The 14,639-nt window shown below is 42.0% G+C and overlaps 1 long non-coding RNA gene across 1 annotated transcript; it reads right to left on the bottom strand.

Annotated features, from left to right (window-relative positions):
* Nucleotides 1-2,146: 2,146 nt before the first annotated feature.
* On the bottom strand, nucleotides 2,147-13,186 carry LOC108352977 (uncharacterized). Its single transcript, XR_015638569.1, has 4 exons — nucleotides 12,820-13,186; nucleotides 12,297-12,349; nucleotides 11,338-11,410; nucleotides 2,147-2,314 (listed from the first exon to the last, which is right to left on the bottom strand). It is a non-coding gene; the product is annotated as an uncharacterized LOC108352977 (long non-coding RNA).
* Between the last annotated feature and the right edge of the window lie 1,453 nt (nucleotides 13,187-14,639).

Raw genomic sequence — 14,639 nt, 5'->3', positions numbered from 1 at the left:
ATATGGGGTGTTCACTGTGATGGCGACTGTGGTCGACAGAAAGCAAAGCACTTGGCACATTCAACACTGGAGGAGAAAGGAAGGAGGCTATGACAGTTGCTACGGATTGACAAGTGGATGGCGTATGCTTCCATATATCTGAAGAGCAGAGCTAAGCAAAGCAGCAAATTTAAAATGAGACTCTTGAAAAGGGCATGTATATTAATGAATAAGTACAAAAAACAATTTTATCCAATGTACATATTAAGTGGTACATACTTATCTATTTCTATCACTAAGCTACATCCCTACCCTGAAACACAAGATCTTCTTATGTTGACAGGCATTGGTGAAGCCATCTGTAACTGAAAGCATATATATTTAATGTGCTGTACCTGAGATTAGCAAATTAAAAACATATATTAAACTCATACACCGACACAGTGCAACTTTGTCATAAATATGCAATGGACATCAAGAGGAATGAAAAAAATTAAAATGTTAACAAAGAGAACCTCTAACCATCTGTCAAACACTCATTTTAAAACTTGTAGGCGTGTTTTGGCACAGAGTAGGGTGAGGGGAGAGTGGTGGACATTTTTTGAAGAGAGGCTGTTCACCTTGCTATAACAAAATGCCACATGTGGGGTTGCTTGGGATCAATAGAAGTGTTTCAGCCAAAGTTCTGCAGTCTGGGTTGTTTAAGATCAAGTCACTGGCAGATTCATTGTCTGGAAGGGAAGAACTTGTGTTCTGGGTAATAGTTCCTAGTTTCTTGGTGAATACTCACATGGTGGAGGGAGTAAGACAGCTCCCTGGGGCATCATAAAGAGGGCATTAATTACAGTCACAGTCTTGGGTGTCATGATTTAATCACTTCCACCCAATAGTTTCAGAAGCTAGTAATTACATGTTAGCTGAATTCAGGTGACAAGCATCCAGACCATGGTAACAGAACGAGGAGCCCAAGGCTCAGTCATTGAAGGGTCAGAGAGTGTACTTTGTGGTCATCAAGTCCAGCCTAAGAGATCTAGGAAGTACCAAGATAAGATCAAAACTCCTTAATCATCACTAATACCTGTGTCTACATGAAACTTCTCAGAGCCCTGGGTGCATCAAGAGTTCTTTGGCTAACAGAAGCCTCTAGAGGTCCAATTTCCAAGGAAAGGGGAGTTTGGAGCAGTTACATTAAGATGAGTCCATGGTCTTATCATCAAGTTTGGAAGCAGCTGACTTATTTTGAGTGTAGATAGAACTGTAAATAAAGAATGGGTCAAATGTCTCAGACAGTGGGCCAACCTATGTCCTCTGGTCTTTTGTACTCTTTGAGGGTTAGTTTTGTGGTAATGTGATGGGGGCACAGAGTTCCCTGAACATACATGATTTTCCTGGTATGTTCTAAGGGTGTTTCTGGATGAGATTAGCATTGGATGTTTGGTATGAATTCCCCATGGACAAACTAGATAGCCCTCCTCATTGTTGGTGGGCATTATCTACATAATTATCCACATATAAGTAGGCCCCATAAACCACCTTACTGTCAGGCAAGGTTGGGTGAACACTGTCGTCTGATCTCTCACTAGATGGTTATACAAATCTTCCCAGGAAGAGCCTCATAAATCGCTTCCATTAAACATCAGAAGACAAAAGGCAGAGGATGGAGAGATACATCATTTAATGCCTGATCTCCAGGTTGACTAAGATGCCATCACGTGACCTGTTTCTTCTCAATGACACAGTTGTGGACATAGTTGCCTCAATAATTAATGTGAGTATACACTTTGTGGTTCTTTCACTCTGAGTGATCCTAAGTGATACAGATTTCTAAAGCAGTTTATAAATAAATGGGCTGCAGGAAAATGGAACGAGTAAGATGTCTGTTAATAGAAAACTAGAAAATGAAAATAGGGTACACACACACACACACACACACATGCACACATATGTGCACACATATAGACACAAGGATTTTACTGAGATTTTAAGAAAAGTAAAATTATTAAATGGGAAGTAATAGCTATATAGAGATCTGAGGACATGCCTTAGGAGGAAAGAGAAAAAACACCAGTGAAAATTCTTTATAGGCTTTCGAATCACCTGAACCAAGAAAATATAGATTGTGTATTTCCCTGTTCTCTAAGCATTGTGCATGTAAAGAAAATGTTACTTTATACTGAGAAAAATGTTTTAATAAACGAAAGGAAAAGCCCTCAAGTGAAAAAGGGAGATGCATAGACAAGCTAAGGTATTTCCAAACAAAGTCTTAAACTCTTTTCTTGGTCTGTGCTTACATGGTTCATGTTGCTCTGCTCCGTCAGAGGTCTTGGGCTTGAGTCTGGAGAAGAAAGATAGAAAATGCCACCCTGCTTTAAAATAGCTTATCATAGCTGCTCACAGCAGCAAGAAAATGGAACTAGTAAGATGCCTCTCAATACAAGAATAAATAATAAAAATATGGTATACACAAGCACACTCACAGAGATGCACTCACACAAGTACATATATGTGCCCATGTACGTGTACATAGGAATTTTACTGAGATTTTTAAGAAAAACAAAACTATTAAGTGTGCAAAAATGTATGACTAGAAAGTACTACTCTAAGTGAGGTAACTCAGTCTCAGAAAGATCCATGTTGTCTAACATGGATCCTAAGTTTTAATGTTTCCTCTATGTGAACAAGGTCCTGGGATGGGTACAGGAGTCTTTGAGACAGGATCAAAAGATGTTTGCATCAGGAAAAAGCCACAGATAACATGAAGTGGAAAAGATGATATGCAGGGTAGAAGGGGAAAGGGTGGGAGGGCGTTGAATCTCAAGAAGGGTGGAGAAACGTCAAAGGCAAACTTTGTTTTAAAAATTACATAAGTCAACTCAATTATTTGTAAGCTAGTAAGAAGAAAAAAGAAAAGAAAAGAGAAAAAAGTTCACAATCTGAAAGAGTTCTGAAAGAGTTTCAAAAGGTAGTTATCCTGATATGCAGGCTTGTATTGAATTTATTTTATTTGATGACGATGATGTGTTGAATATAAATAACACACATATATACATATACACATACATATATATATATATATGTATGTATGTATGTATTTATCCATTATCCATGGGTACCTATGTAGAGGTCAGAGGTTAATTTAGGTTATCTTCATTATTTCATCTCTTCCTAGTACTTAAATATATTTTTATGACTTCTTGAGGATTTCATACAATGCGTTTTGATCATACTCTCCCCAACTCCTTTCCTTAACTGCTCACAGACCCACTCCCACCTCATCTCTCCACTTGACCCGTGTCTTCATGTTTAATTCATTTTAGATTTAATAACCCATTACTTCAATTTCTGGTATCCATTTAGATGGCTGTGGGGCCATCAGTGTAATCAACCACCAGCAGGCACACTCATACGGAAAGTGACTCTTCCTCAGAAACCACCCACTGTCCATGCTTAGAGGTAGAAGCATGTTCTATTCTGTGCTAGAGTGTTGGCTGCCTTGATGACGTGCAGGTTGGGCAGGCAACTACAGCTCTTGTGATTCTCATGAGTACAGCCATCCATTCTGTCCACAAGACATTGGTTTGCCTCTCCCCCACCACAAGTCTATAGTTCTTAGGATTTTTCACTTTCTCTCTGGAGATGGTCCACAAGCGTTGGGGACGGGGAACGATTTCCCAACCTTATTGAGCACCCCGAGGTTTCTTACTCCCTGTACTTTGACCAGTGGTGAGTTTATTACCATCCACTGCATGGAGAAATTTCTGTGTTAACATTTGAGAACTTGACTAATCCATGGGTAGAGAGATGCCTGTTCTCACACATATGTGGATCTAAGCATTACATTTTTGTATGTCTGTGTTTAAGCATGTGTGGAACCCAAGAGACTGCGGAGGGACCATTGGTGGGAAAGTGGGAAGAAAGAACTCAAGGGGAGGATTACAGTAGAACATGGTGCTATGAAGGGGAAGGGAAAATAATTGGAAGTTTGTGTGGGGAGAATGACGGGAGGGTGTGAACAGGACAGGTTGGCGGATGGATAGCTACCATGAAGGATATTTGAGTAAGCCATATGGTAAGTTACTATTTTATAAGTTTACGAGTTTAGCTGGAGTTAAACTAAAAGGGAGTTTCTTCTACATGTCCCCTTGGGTTGTTGGTCAGTGATGTCCCAGAGATCTCCAAAATGCTCCAGGTCATTTGCATTACTTTTGTACAAGAATTTGATGTATGATCACACTGTGGGAGACAACACAGCCATTGGCTACAGGGTATGGAGGGATAAAGTTAGTACAGATTGGGAAGCTTCTTTCCTCGTGTGAGCCAGCTTTCACAGCACTGGGAGGCACTGCTGTTATCAACAATCTCATCCAGCTGTGAACCCAGCGAAGTGCATGGTATCTGCTGAGGCCACGGAGAAGTGTACAGTGGTGAAGTAGCACACATGGTATAGGAGTAACCAACCCCCCCATGAATCCTGTAGCCCAGGATGAAACAGATAACTTGGTACTGCAAATTTGACCAAGAACTCACAGTTGAGGGGACCACGGGACCCTAGACTGAACCTGAGAATACTGTTCTACGGGGATGTTGTGTCAAATTGTCTGTCTATTGTATTTGAGACAGGGTCTCTCAGTGAACCTGGAGCTAGCTAGCCAGCAACCCCTAAGCATTTCCTTATCTCAACTCTCTCTCTCCCAGCCAGTGCTAGGGTTACATGGAGTCATAGAGGCAGGTGATCTTATCCTGCTTTTATAACAGGAATGGGAGCCAAACAGGATCTCATGCTGGTACAGCAAGCATTTTATTCACTGAGACATCCCCCTCAGTCCCAATATTTCATTTTTGTATTTAAAATTAATGAGTGACTTCAAGAGGCATGCTGTCACCTCTGACAGCATGTTAAAAGCCAGTTACGTCCCAAATTCCTTTTGTGCTGTAGATGGGTAACAGCAGGAGGTGCGATGGTATGACATTGGTCAGGCAAAGTGTCCTTGGCTCCTTCCTTTGAAAAGACAACTCTCCCACAGGCCATCTCTGATTTCCCCCTACCAAGATACAGACTCTTCATTAGAGTTTGTTAACACTAACCAACTCCAGCACTTTGCCTCCCTTTCTCTATCCGTCCAACTTCCCTTGTCTGCCTTCCCAGAATCCTCAAGGAAAGCCGGTCTTCTTATCACTCTCCTGAGACCCATAGGACATGCTGGCTAAGGAATTGGATGCTCCTGGAGTACCCAGCTTTTCTATCTTCTGTGGAACCTCTCAGATCCCTGCTCTTTTTTTTTTTTTTTTTTTTTTTTTTTTGGAGCTGGGGACTGAACCCAGGGCCTTGCGCTTGCTAGGCAAGTGCTCTACCACTGAGCTAAATCTCCAACCCCAGATCCCTGCTCTTCTAATTTACTCCCTTCCCTGCGTGTCAACTCCCAATACTTAGACAGAAGTCCTACTTAGAATCCCTAGGGGTTACACTTGGCAGAGTCTCAAAAGCTCTGGGTCTACCCAGAGCTACCCAAGGAGCTACGGCCCAGACAACCTACAGCCACCACACACTCCTAAAATTTAGAGAGGGCAACGGGAACTAAGGAACAGAAAACTCATTTAACCAAAACAAGATCAGATAGCAACACCTAGAATGACAATCATCCCAAACCCATATGCCTACATGTTAGCATAAAATCTAATAACCAGGTCACCAGAGCCCAGCAATCCCACTGCAGTAGGTCCTCAGAAGTGAAATATAGATGAAGCACAAGACAAATATTTCAAATTAGCTGATATGAATATGATCAAGGACCTTAAGTAGGGTGTGCATAAATCCACGTTGAATCTATGAAAACACACACAGCCAGTGGAATGAAATGGACAAAATGGCTGGAGATATGAAAGTGGAAATAGGGTCAATAAAACACAAACTGAAGGAAATGTAGAAATGAAAAATTTAGGATCTTGAATAGGAACCTCAGAGGAAAGCCTCACCAACAGAAACCAAGAGCTGGAAGAGAGAATCTCAGGTCATTAAAGACAAGTTATAAGAAATGGATATTTTGACAAAGGAAATATCAAATCTAAAGAAAAAATCCTGGCATAAAACACTTAGGAAATCTAGAAGACTACGAGGTCAAATCTAAGAATACTAAGAATAAAGGAAGGAGAAGAAACAGGTCAGAGGCCCAGAAAATGTTTTTAACAAAATCACAGAAGAGAAAATTTCCCAATATAAAGAAAGGAGATGCCTATCAAGATAGAACAACCATATAGAGCCTCAAATAGACTGGGCCAGAGAGAAACCTGGTTTCTCAATGAAAACTCTAAAATCCAGAAGGGTCTGGATGGGAGTTTTACCAACTATCAAAGACCACAGATGGCATACTAGACTACTATACCCAGCAAAACTTTCAGTCACAGTAGATGGACAAACAAAGATAATCCACAATAAAATCACATTTTAGCAATATCATCTACAAATCCAGCCCTTCAGAAGGTACTAGGAGGACATCAAAGCTATTGGCTGTTCTCCACCAACTGATGGTAAGGCTAAAGATAACTCCTACACAACTCATTGAACACAGAGAAGTTGATCTGGTGCCTACCTTGAGCCTTCACCCCTACTGAGTATTGTTTGTGGTATTGGAAGATACTCTGCACCTTACTAAGAAAAGGTAAACATCAACCAGGCAAAAAATCCTTTGATCTACACTATTGACCTGAAAGCAAAATGTACCAGAGCAAGAGTGGTACAACCACTCTGGAAACCACACAGAAATTGAGGAAGAAAGATTGTAAGAGCCACAGGGAATGAATGACACAAGTTGACCAAGCCTTCTCAACACAGCAGGGCCTATGTTCATATGATCTCCCAGAGCCTGTGTCAGCATGCCCAGAGCCTGCACACTTTTGTACCAGATGGGGTCCCAGCCCTGAGAGAACTTGACATGAAAGTTCCCATCCCTAACCCAAAAGTTATCTCCAATTGAGAAAACTTGGTTTTCTTAAATTAACTCTCACTGGGCATAGAAGACACTCTAATGGGTAGTCCCAATGCTCTGCAATAGATGGTGAACATAAAACTAATTCTGTGGTATTTGGGGAGGGTTTGTTTTTTTGTCTCAGAATACTTTGGGCATTTAAAAAAATTTTAATTACTTTTTTCTGACCCTAAATATCTTTTTTTAATATATAGTATAGTTTCCAATTTTGCATTTTAGGGAATTTTCTCGTGTACCAGCTGCAATTGCATCTGTCTCTGCATCTGTTTCTTGTCCTTTTTTTTTTTTTTGCTATTTGTTTTGTCCTTTTAAGGTTTGTTTTATTTCTCTCCTTCTCCTCCTCCCTCCACCTCCCTTTCCCTCTCCCTCTTCTCTTCCTCCCTCTTCATCTTCTATTATAATAAATAATAATAATTATTATTATTACTTAGATGCTTATTTCCTAATGAGAGCAAGAAAAGTTGTGGATTAGGAAGGGGAGGACCTGAGAAGAGGGGTAACCACTATTTTCTGCTTAGGGTGGAGTGTTCCACTGTCTCTCATTGTCTGCACAGTGTACAGCTGTGGGTCTGTGTCAGATTTTAGTTATTAGAGGACATCTTCCTTACTGCCAGGGCATTTGTAAAAGATAATATAATTTATTTATTTATTTTCCAGTTCTTTCTCATTGTCTTCCAATTGTCAAGTATAATATATCCTCCACAATATGCTTGATGTGTGTCTCTTTCTGGTAGTTTCAAGGTCAGTGTCTGGCTCATAGAGAATACTCTTAAATTATTTGTTGGCTCTTAAATTATTAGGGATGGCTAACTCACGAGTTTAAGGATCCAAGTGCAATAATCTGGTGAAGGGAAATAATAAGTAGCCTTCAGATAAGAGTTAGTAGATGATTGGCTGGTCCTTCATTTATCAGATATTTCTGTGATGTCACCTAATGTCAATCATTGGTGTAGGAGAATCTTGGCAAACAGAGCAGAGTTTCTATCTTGGAGGAGTCACTGTCTACAAGAACAAGGCCAGTAGAAGTCAGGATGGGAGACATATGTCTAGGAGCATAGAGGAAAGGCACCCAATCTCATTCCAGGGGTTGTGTAAGGGTTTGCACACCTACCTGTATTGAGACAGAGTCCTAATGTGGAATCCCGGAAGCATAGGAGGCAGCAGGGTTTGAAATAGGGAGTTTTCAGTAGAAAATTCTGACAAGTCAGAGAGAAAGCAACATGTTCAGGGCCTGGGTGCTGCAGAACGTGGGGTGTCATTTGCACTTCGGTAAGAGAGAAGCTCCCTCAGGCTCTGTGATAGAACAGGAAGTGGCTGTGATCAAACCATGTGGACTCCTTAATGTCTGAGTTGGGTGCCCTAAAATGGCCACAATGGCGAATTTCATTATGTTTTCACCTCGATAAAAACTAGATGAGGTCAAGTATTATAGAAGAAGCAGCATGTCAACGAATAACATAGACTTTATTCCATTCATATTTTTTTGATATTTGGGCTAATTTTACAACGTGAATTTCTTGTTTTGGCAAATTTTCATAAACAAGGGAAACAGTTAATCTACTTGAGAAACAGTTACCCATGGGTTTCCTTCTGCTCTGTTCCAGGTAAGCACAGGCTGAGTTTCAGCTCTTGCAAGTGTTTTCTCATGGGAGAGATGAACGGGTTCAGGAGAGTGGGATTTGTCCACAAAACCAAAGCAGGGGCCTGGCTGGTCTGTCTGTATTTGCTTATTTGTCCTTCATGGCTCCATACTCAATATTTTGATATATTTTGTTCACCTTCTGCCACCTCAACCTTGCTCATGTTGTGTTTCTCTCACTGAAATGTCTTCCCAACCCCACCCCACCTCTCAATTTCTTTTGCTCTGTGGTGCAATGTTCTATCTAGTTTTACAAGCCTGTCCTCGCACTGTCTACATGGCATCATTACTTGCTTGAAAACTCATAGACTACTATTTCATAGTTGAGGAATAGAAGGATCACACTTATTCTGTAGAAGACTCTCTTCTAGAGACAAATATGTGCAAACAATTAAAAACTTTCAGGCTGCAGAAATGAACTCTCCCTCCAAGAGAAAAAGCTGACATTCCATCATGACTCTGCTGCTGATTGTTGCCCCAGAAAAACCATTTAGCTGCTTTGGGCCACAGTTACAGCATCTGTCAAAGCCAAATCAATAATATTTACTGAGTGGCCACAAGGCACGAGGACCCCTAAGTGAGGTTCTGAGGTTATTGAGTCAAAAGCTTTGCTCGCCAAGAACTCATGATCTAGCTGAGCAGGACTGAGACCCAAGGCAGGCAATAGCAGCCAGAGGACGGAACAGTTGCCTGTGTCTGGGGAGGTAACATTTGAAATAAGAGAAGAAAACCACATGTCTGTGACTGAATTGTCAGGATTTATGTCTGGGAGCTGGAGGCAACTGTTTCCAAAGCAGTAAGTGAAATTGGCCTCTCAGTTTGGGTGGTTGGAAAAATCCCTTTGCTCTGTTCACTTCTCCATGTGCACACTGAGTACTGTCATGTAGGTGCTATGTGGGAATTATGGAGTGGAGTGCTGTTCATCCTTTGTATGATACATGGATACACACCCACACCCACACATGCATACACACTCTCTCTCACACACTCACCCATAAATACACACTCACACATAAATGCATACTCACACATAAATTTACACTCACACATAAATACACACACACTCACACATAAATACATACTCACACATAAATACACACTCACACATAAATATACACTCACACATAAATACACACTCTCAAATACACACTCACACATAAATATACACTTACATATTAATACATATTCTCACATACACTCACACATAAATATACTCACATTAATGCTCACACAAAAAGACTTGTGGCACACCAAAGGTATAGAGATGGTTTAACGTACACAACTAGTGTGCTGCTGGTAGACAGATGTATGACAGGAGACCCAGAGGCATAGCTTCTCAGACCAACTCGATGGTAGATTAATGGGATAGCACATGTGTGATGATTTAAGTAGGTTAGGCTCAGGGAGTAGCACTATTTGGAGGTGTGGCCTTGCTGGAATGGGTGTGGCCTTGTAGGAGTGGGTGTGGCCTTAGAGTAGGTGTGTGACTGTGGGAATGGGCTTTAAGACCCTTTTTCTCATTCTAGCTGCCTGTTTTCTAGCACTTTTCTAGAATAGTTCTGGTTAGTCTTCTTGAAGATGTAGAACTCTGCTCCTCCTGTCCCATGCCTGCCTTGAGACTGTCAGGCGCCTGCCTCGATGATAACGGACTGAACCTCTGAACCTGTAAGCCAGCCCCAGTTTAATGTTGTACTTATAAGAGTTGTCTTGGTCATGGTGTCTGTTCACAGCAGTAAAACCCTAAGACAAAATGTTACTAGCAAATATAGTCGTCATTATTTCATGTACAGGGAAGGTGACCACTGACAGGTTATTGATAAATGATGTTGAACTCATGAGTTTATTTTTGTTTTTTGGGATAGTTATGCAGAATAGGAGAGAAAATCTAAAAATAAAGTGTGACTATTTGTTTATTAACATGTTTTAATTTGTCTATAATACATTGGGGGCTGTGCTATGTGGTAGGAATACATTTTGAGCAAAACAGACAAAAGATCCTGTTCATTTTGAGCCTCTGAGTTGTTGATCGTCAGACTATTAGACTGCAATGATCTGAAACAGAGCAAAGACTCAAGTCCTAGATAAGCGTGTAAACCCGGTTTAAGCGATGTTGATTGTTACAATTAATGTGAAAATCTGGTACAGCAGCTGATGGCTGTTAACTAAGGCACAGTACAGAGAATTGGATCATTTCCCATCTTCTAAAAGACATTCTGTAGATGCAAGAGTAGGGTACTTTTTCTAGGGAACTTCACTAGAGGATATCCACAGGAAGCCTGAGAGAAATACAGATTTGAGGGGCACCTGAATGCAGGAGGAGAGGAGATATAATAATAATAATAATACTATCCAGGAAGAGATAATATGGAGGAAGAGAAGCAGAGACTTGGGTCACATTTACTGAAACATGTCTTTGAGAAACTGGTGAAGGACTCAGAGAGAGATCCTATAAAGTAAGACCAAAAGCTGAAGAAACTGGAGTTTTGAATCTCACAGGAGGTGTGCTTTTGACGTGAATGTTTTAGTAGGTAAAATAGGTTTTAGGAGACCCAAACTGATTCAAGAGATGTTAATAGTAGTATAGGAGTTGTGTGAGGGATGTTTCAAAATATAAAAACATCTGCTACTTTACTGGAAAAGCCCAGTTTGGGTCTATCTTAGTTTCTTTTCTATTGCTGTGTTAAGACACCATGACCAAGGCACCTTATGAAAGAAAGCATTTAATTTGAGACTTACCATTCCATTCCAGAGGGTTAGAATTCAGGACCGTCATGATGGGGAACATGGTAGCAGGCAAGTTGACATGGCTCTGGAGGAGTAGCCAAGAGTTACTATCTTGAGACACAACCATTAGGCTAACTGGGGACTGCATAGGCCTTTGATACCTCAAAGCCCAACATCCAATGACACATCTTAGAGAAGACCACACCTACACAACAAGGTGGCACCTAATCCTTCTCTAATAGTTCCACCAACCAAGGACCAGGTGTTCTCATTCATGGTACCACAGATTCCTAGTAGGCAAGTCCCAGCACTGGCGTCAGAGAGATCACAACTACCTGTCTCCGGCTCCATGAGATTCAGTGCTTTCTTCTGGCCTCTACACATATACCTCTTCAGGTAACCACACACTATGTCTCTCCCCCTCCCTCTCCCTCTTCCTCTCCTTTTCCCCTCCCCCCCCCTCTCTCTCTCTCTCTCTCACACACACACACACACACACACACAATAAAGGGATGTAAAGAACCATTATAAGGCATTTCTCAACTTTATATATCCTGAGCCTAGATATACAACATGCTAATTTGAGTGCTTTGTGACTTTCTCATGACTCTTGTGACATTTTTTTCCCTCTAACTTTTCATACAAAGCCCAGAATGTAATGTGGAGAGTGTACTAAGCCCGAAGCAGAAGCAGTCTGGGTGAGGAGAGGACTTAATGGTGGTGTAGCATACTTTCCTTCCCACTGTTCACACAGGAGAATTAAAGAACAAAACGGCCAGCGCTGTCATGGTATTTTAAAGCAGGGCCTGAACACGTTCTTACTTTCTTAGTGCTAGTAGGAACTGGCTTTGTTAAGAGCAAAACTGTGAGGGCCTCTTTGTGGTCAATGCATTTAACGCTTCTAAAGTTCTCGAAACGGCCTGTTGAGAGCAGTTTCGGGGCATCCGTACCTCTGAGGCACCATAACTCACCAGCAATCTCCTCTGGATCAGAACAGAGTGAGCGAACCTCAGCTGGACAAGGCCTGGAGGAGATTTAAAGGATTAATAACTCAGCCTTCCCTCAGTCCGCATGATGACACAGCTTGCGTGTGTCTGTGGCACACCTGGCTTCCCTCTTTTGTTGACTGGAGTCAAATGGCCTCTTCTCTCCTCCTGTGGTACCTTTCCCTGGACTTCCTGTCAAGCTCACACTAATTTATTTGTCTGAGTCTACTCCCATCCACCTTTCCAGAGGTTACAAAATTAAAACTTGTCAGTTCCCATAATGGCCTGACCTTTCCAATTGGAAAAGTTCAGAGATTGGCCCTTGGGGACTCTACCATAATTCTGCCAGGGCCAGCTGTGTCCTCAAAGAGTCAGTGTAAATATTTTAACAGGTAAATAATCAGTCAGAGGGCTTGGGCCAACAGACTACCAATGTGGGGCAGGGCACAGGCCCTCCTACACAGAGTTTTTAGGAAAGAAAACCTCTGTAGCTAGAGGCATACCTTACCTGCTAGACTGCTTGTTTGGCTGCGGGTAGCTCTGGGCTCTGTTCCTAGGACCTCACAATCCAGGTTCAGTGATGTTCACCTTTAATCCGGGTATTTAGAAATTCAAGGCCATCCTTGGCTTTGTAGCTAGTTTGAAGCCAGCCTTGGACACAAGAGCCTCTCCACTTCCTGGAAAGAACACAATATATATATGCAATAAAACCTTGTCAACAGAGGAGGTCCAAGGTGTCGGGGGAGGTCTAAATTCTAATAATTGGTCTCTGAAGGGGCCTAGAGAGCAACTGAAGAATGCATGGAGCTGCCATATTTCCCAAGCATACGTGGAGCTACCATGTTTCCGGAGCATGCTTGGAGCTGCTGTGTTTCCCAATCATTCCTGGAGCTGCCATGATTTCCGAGCATGCGTGGAGCTGCTATATTTCCGGAGCATGCGTGGAGGCTCCCTCAACACCGTGGTCAAACGTAATCTTAAAAGTGGAGTTTTTCTCAGCCTTAGAAGTCAAGAAGTGTTTCAGTGAGAGAGGGAAGGAAAATAACAGGTGAGCTTTCATGTCCTGAAGTTACCAAGAGACCTGAATAAAATGGAGCATGGAGTGGTTGAGATCTTCGTCAAGAGAGTTTTTATAAAATCGGATACATACAAGGAGTAAGGATATGGTAATGGTACTTGTATCTGTGGTGGCCGGATTGTCAACAAGGACGCTGGAGCCACAAGTGTGGCAGGGGGGAGATCTTACAAACACACAGTTCCAGGGAACAGAATCTCCAGTGTCAAGTTTCTACTTCGAACTGGGTACAAAGATGAATTTAAAATGGACTGGGAAACTAAATAGAAAGGAAACCAAAGACCCCAAAGGACACAGTGGTAAGTCTCTTTGGATCCAACATTCTTAGATATGATACTGAAGTCATAAAAATCAGGAGGAAAAAAAGAGAGAAGTGGAATTTTATTACAGTGAAACACACGCACACAGCAGGGATGTGATCACAGGAGAGGAACCGCAGCCTGCAGAAAGCAGGAAAGATGCAGAAGTCGTGCTAGATTTTTGAGCGGTCTATGATCGATATTTAGGATACAAAAAATATTCTTAGAACTCACCAGATAGAGATAGTTAGCCTAATTAAAATTAAAATGATGAGCAGTAAGTGAGGGCTAGGGAGATAGCCCGATGGACAAAGTTTCGGCCCAGTTAGCGCGAGTACCTGAGCTCAGATCCTCAGATCCTCAGATGGTCTGTGTAAAAGCCGGGGGCTGTGCCTATTCAGGATCCCTGTGCTGAGTAAACAGGGGAGAGACGGGTGTGTCTCAGGACCGACCTTCCAGCCAGTAGTAAACTTCAGCTTCAGTGGGAGATTATGCCTCAATAAAGTGTGAGGCCAGCGAGGTGCACTAGCAGGTTAGCCGGTAAAAGTACTCAAAACTAAGAATAATGGCCTCAGCTACATGCCAGGAATCTGCGCACGGATAGGAGAGAACTGACTCCCCAAAACTGTTCTCTAACCTCCACAGGAGCAAGTGAGAGAAGGTACGCATACACCCCCACAAAGCCCACACACAGCACAGATACCATATATCCCGCACGCGCGCGCGCGGGCGCGCGCACTCACACACACACACACACACACACACATACACACACACACACAGCAAAGTACACACACAGAGCATACACACATACACCATATACACACAGCACACAAATGGCACACAAACACACACACAGCACATATACACATACACAGCACACAAATGGCACACAAACACACACAGAGCACATATATACATACACAACACACACACAGAACACACATATACACC

The sequence above is a fragment of the Rattus norvegicus genome, chromosome 15 (assembly GCF_021556685.1).
Source record: "Rattus norvegicus strain SHRSP/BbbUtx chromosome 15, alternate assembly SHRSP_T2T, whole genome shotgun sequence".
Classification (NCBI taxonomy): domain Eukaryota; kingdom Metazoa; phylum Chordata; class Mammalia; order Rodentia; family Muridae; genus Rattus; species Rattus norvegicus.
The sequence above is the reverse complement of the archived record's forward strand: the minus strand, read 5'-3'. Positions and strand labels throughout refer to the sequence as shown.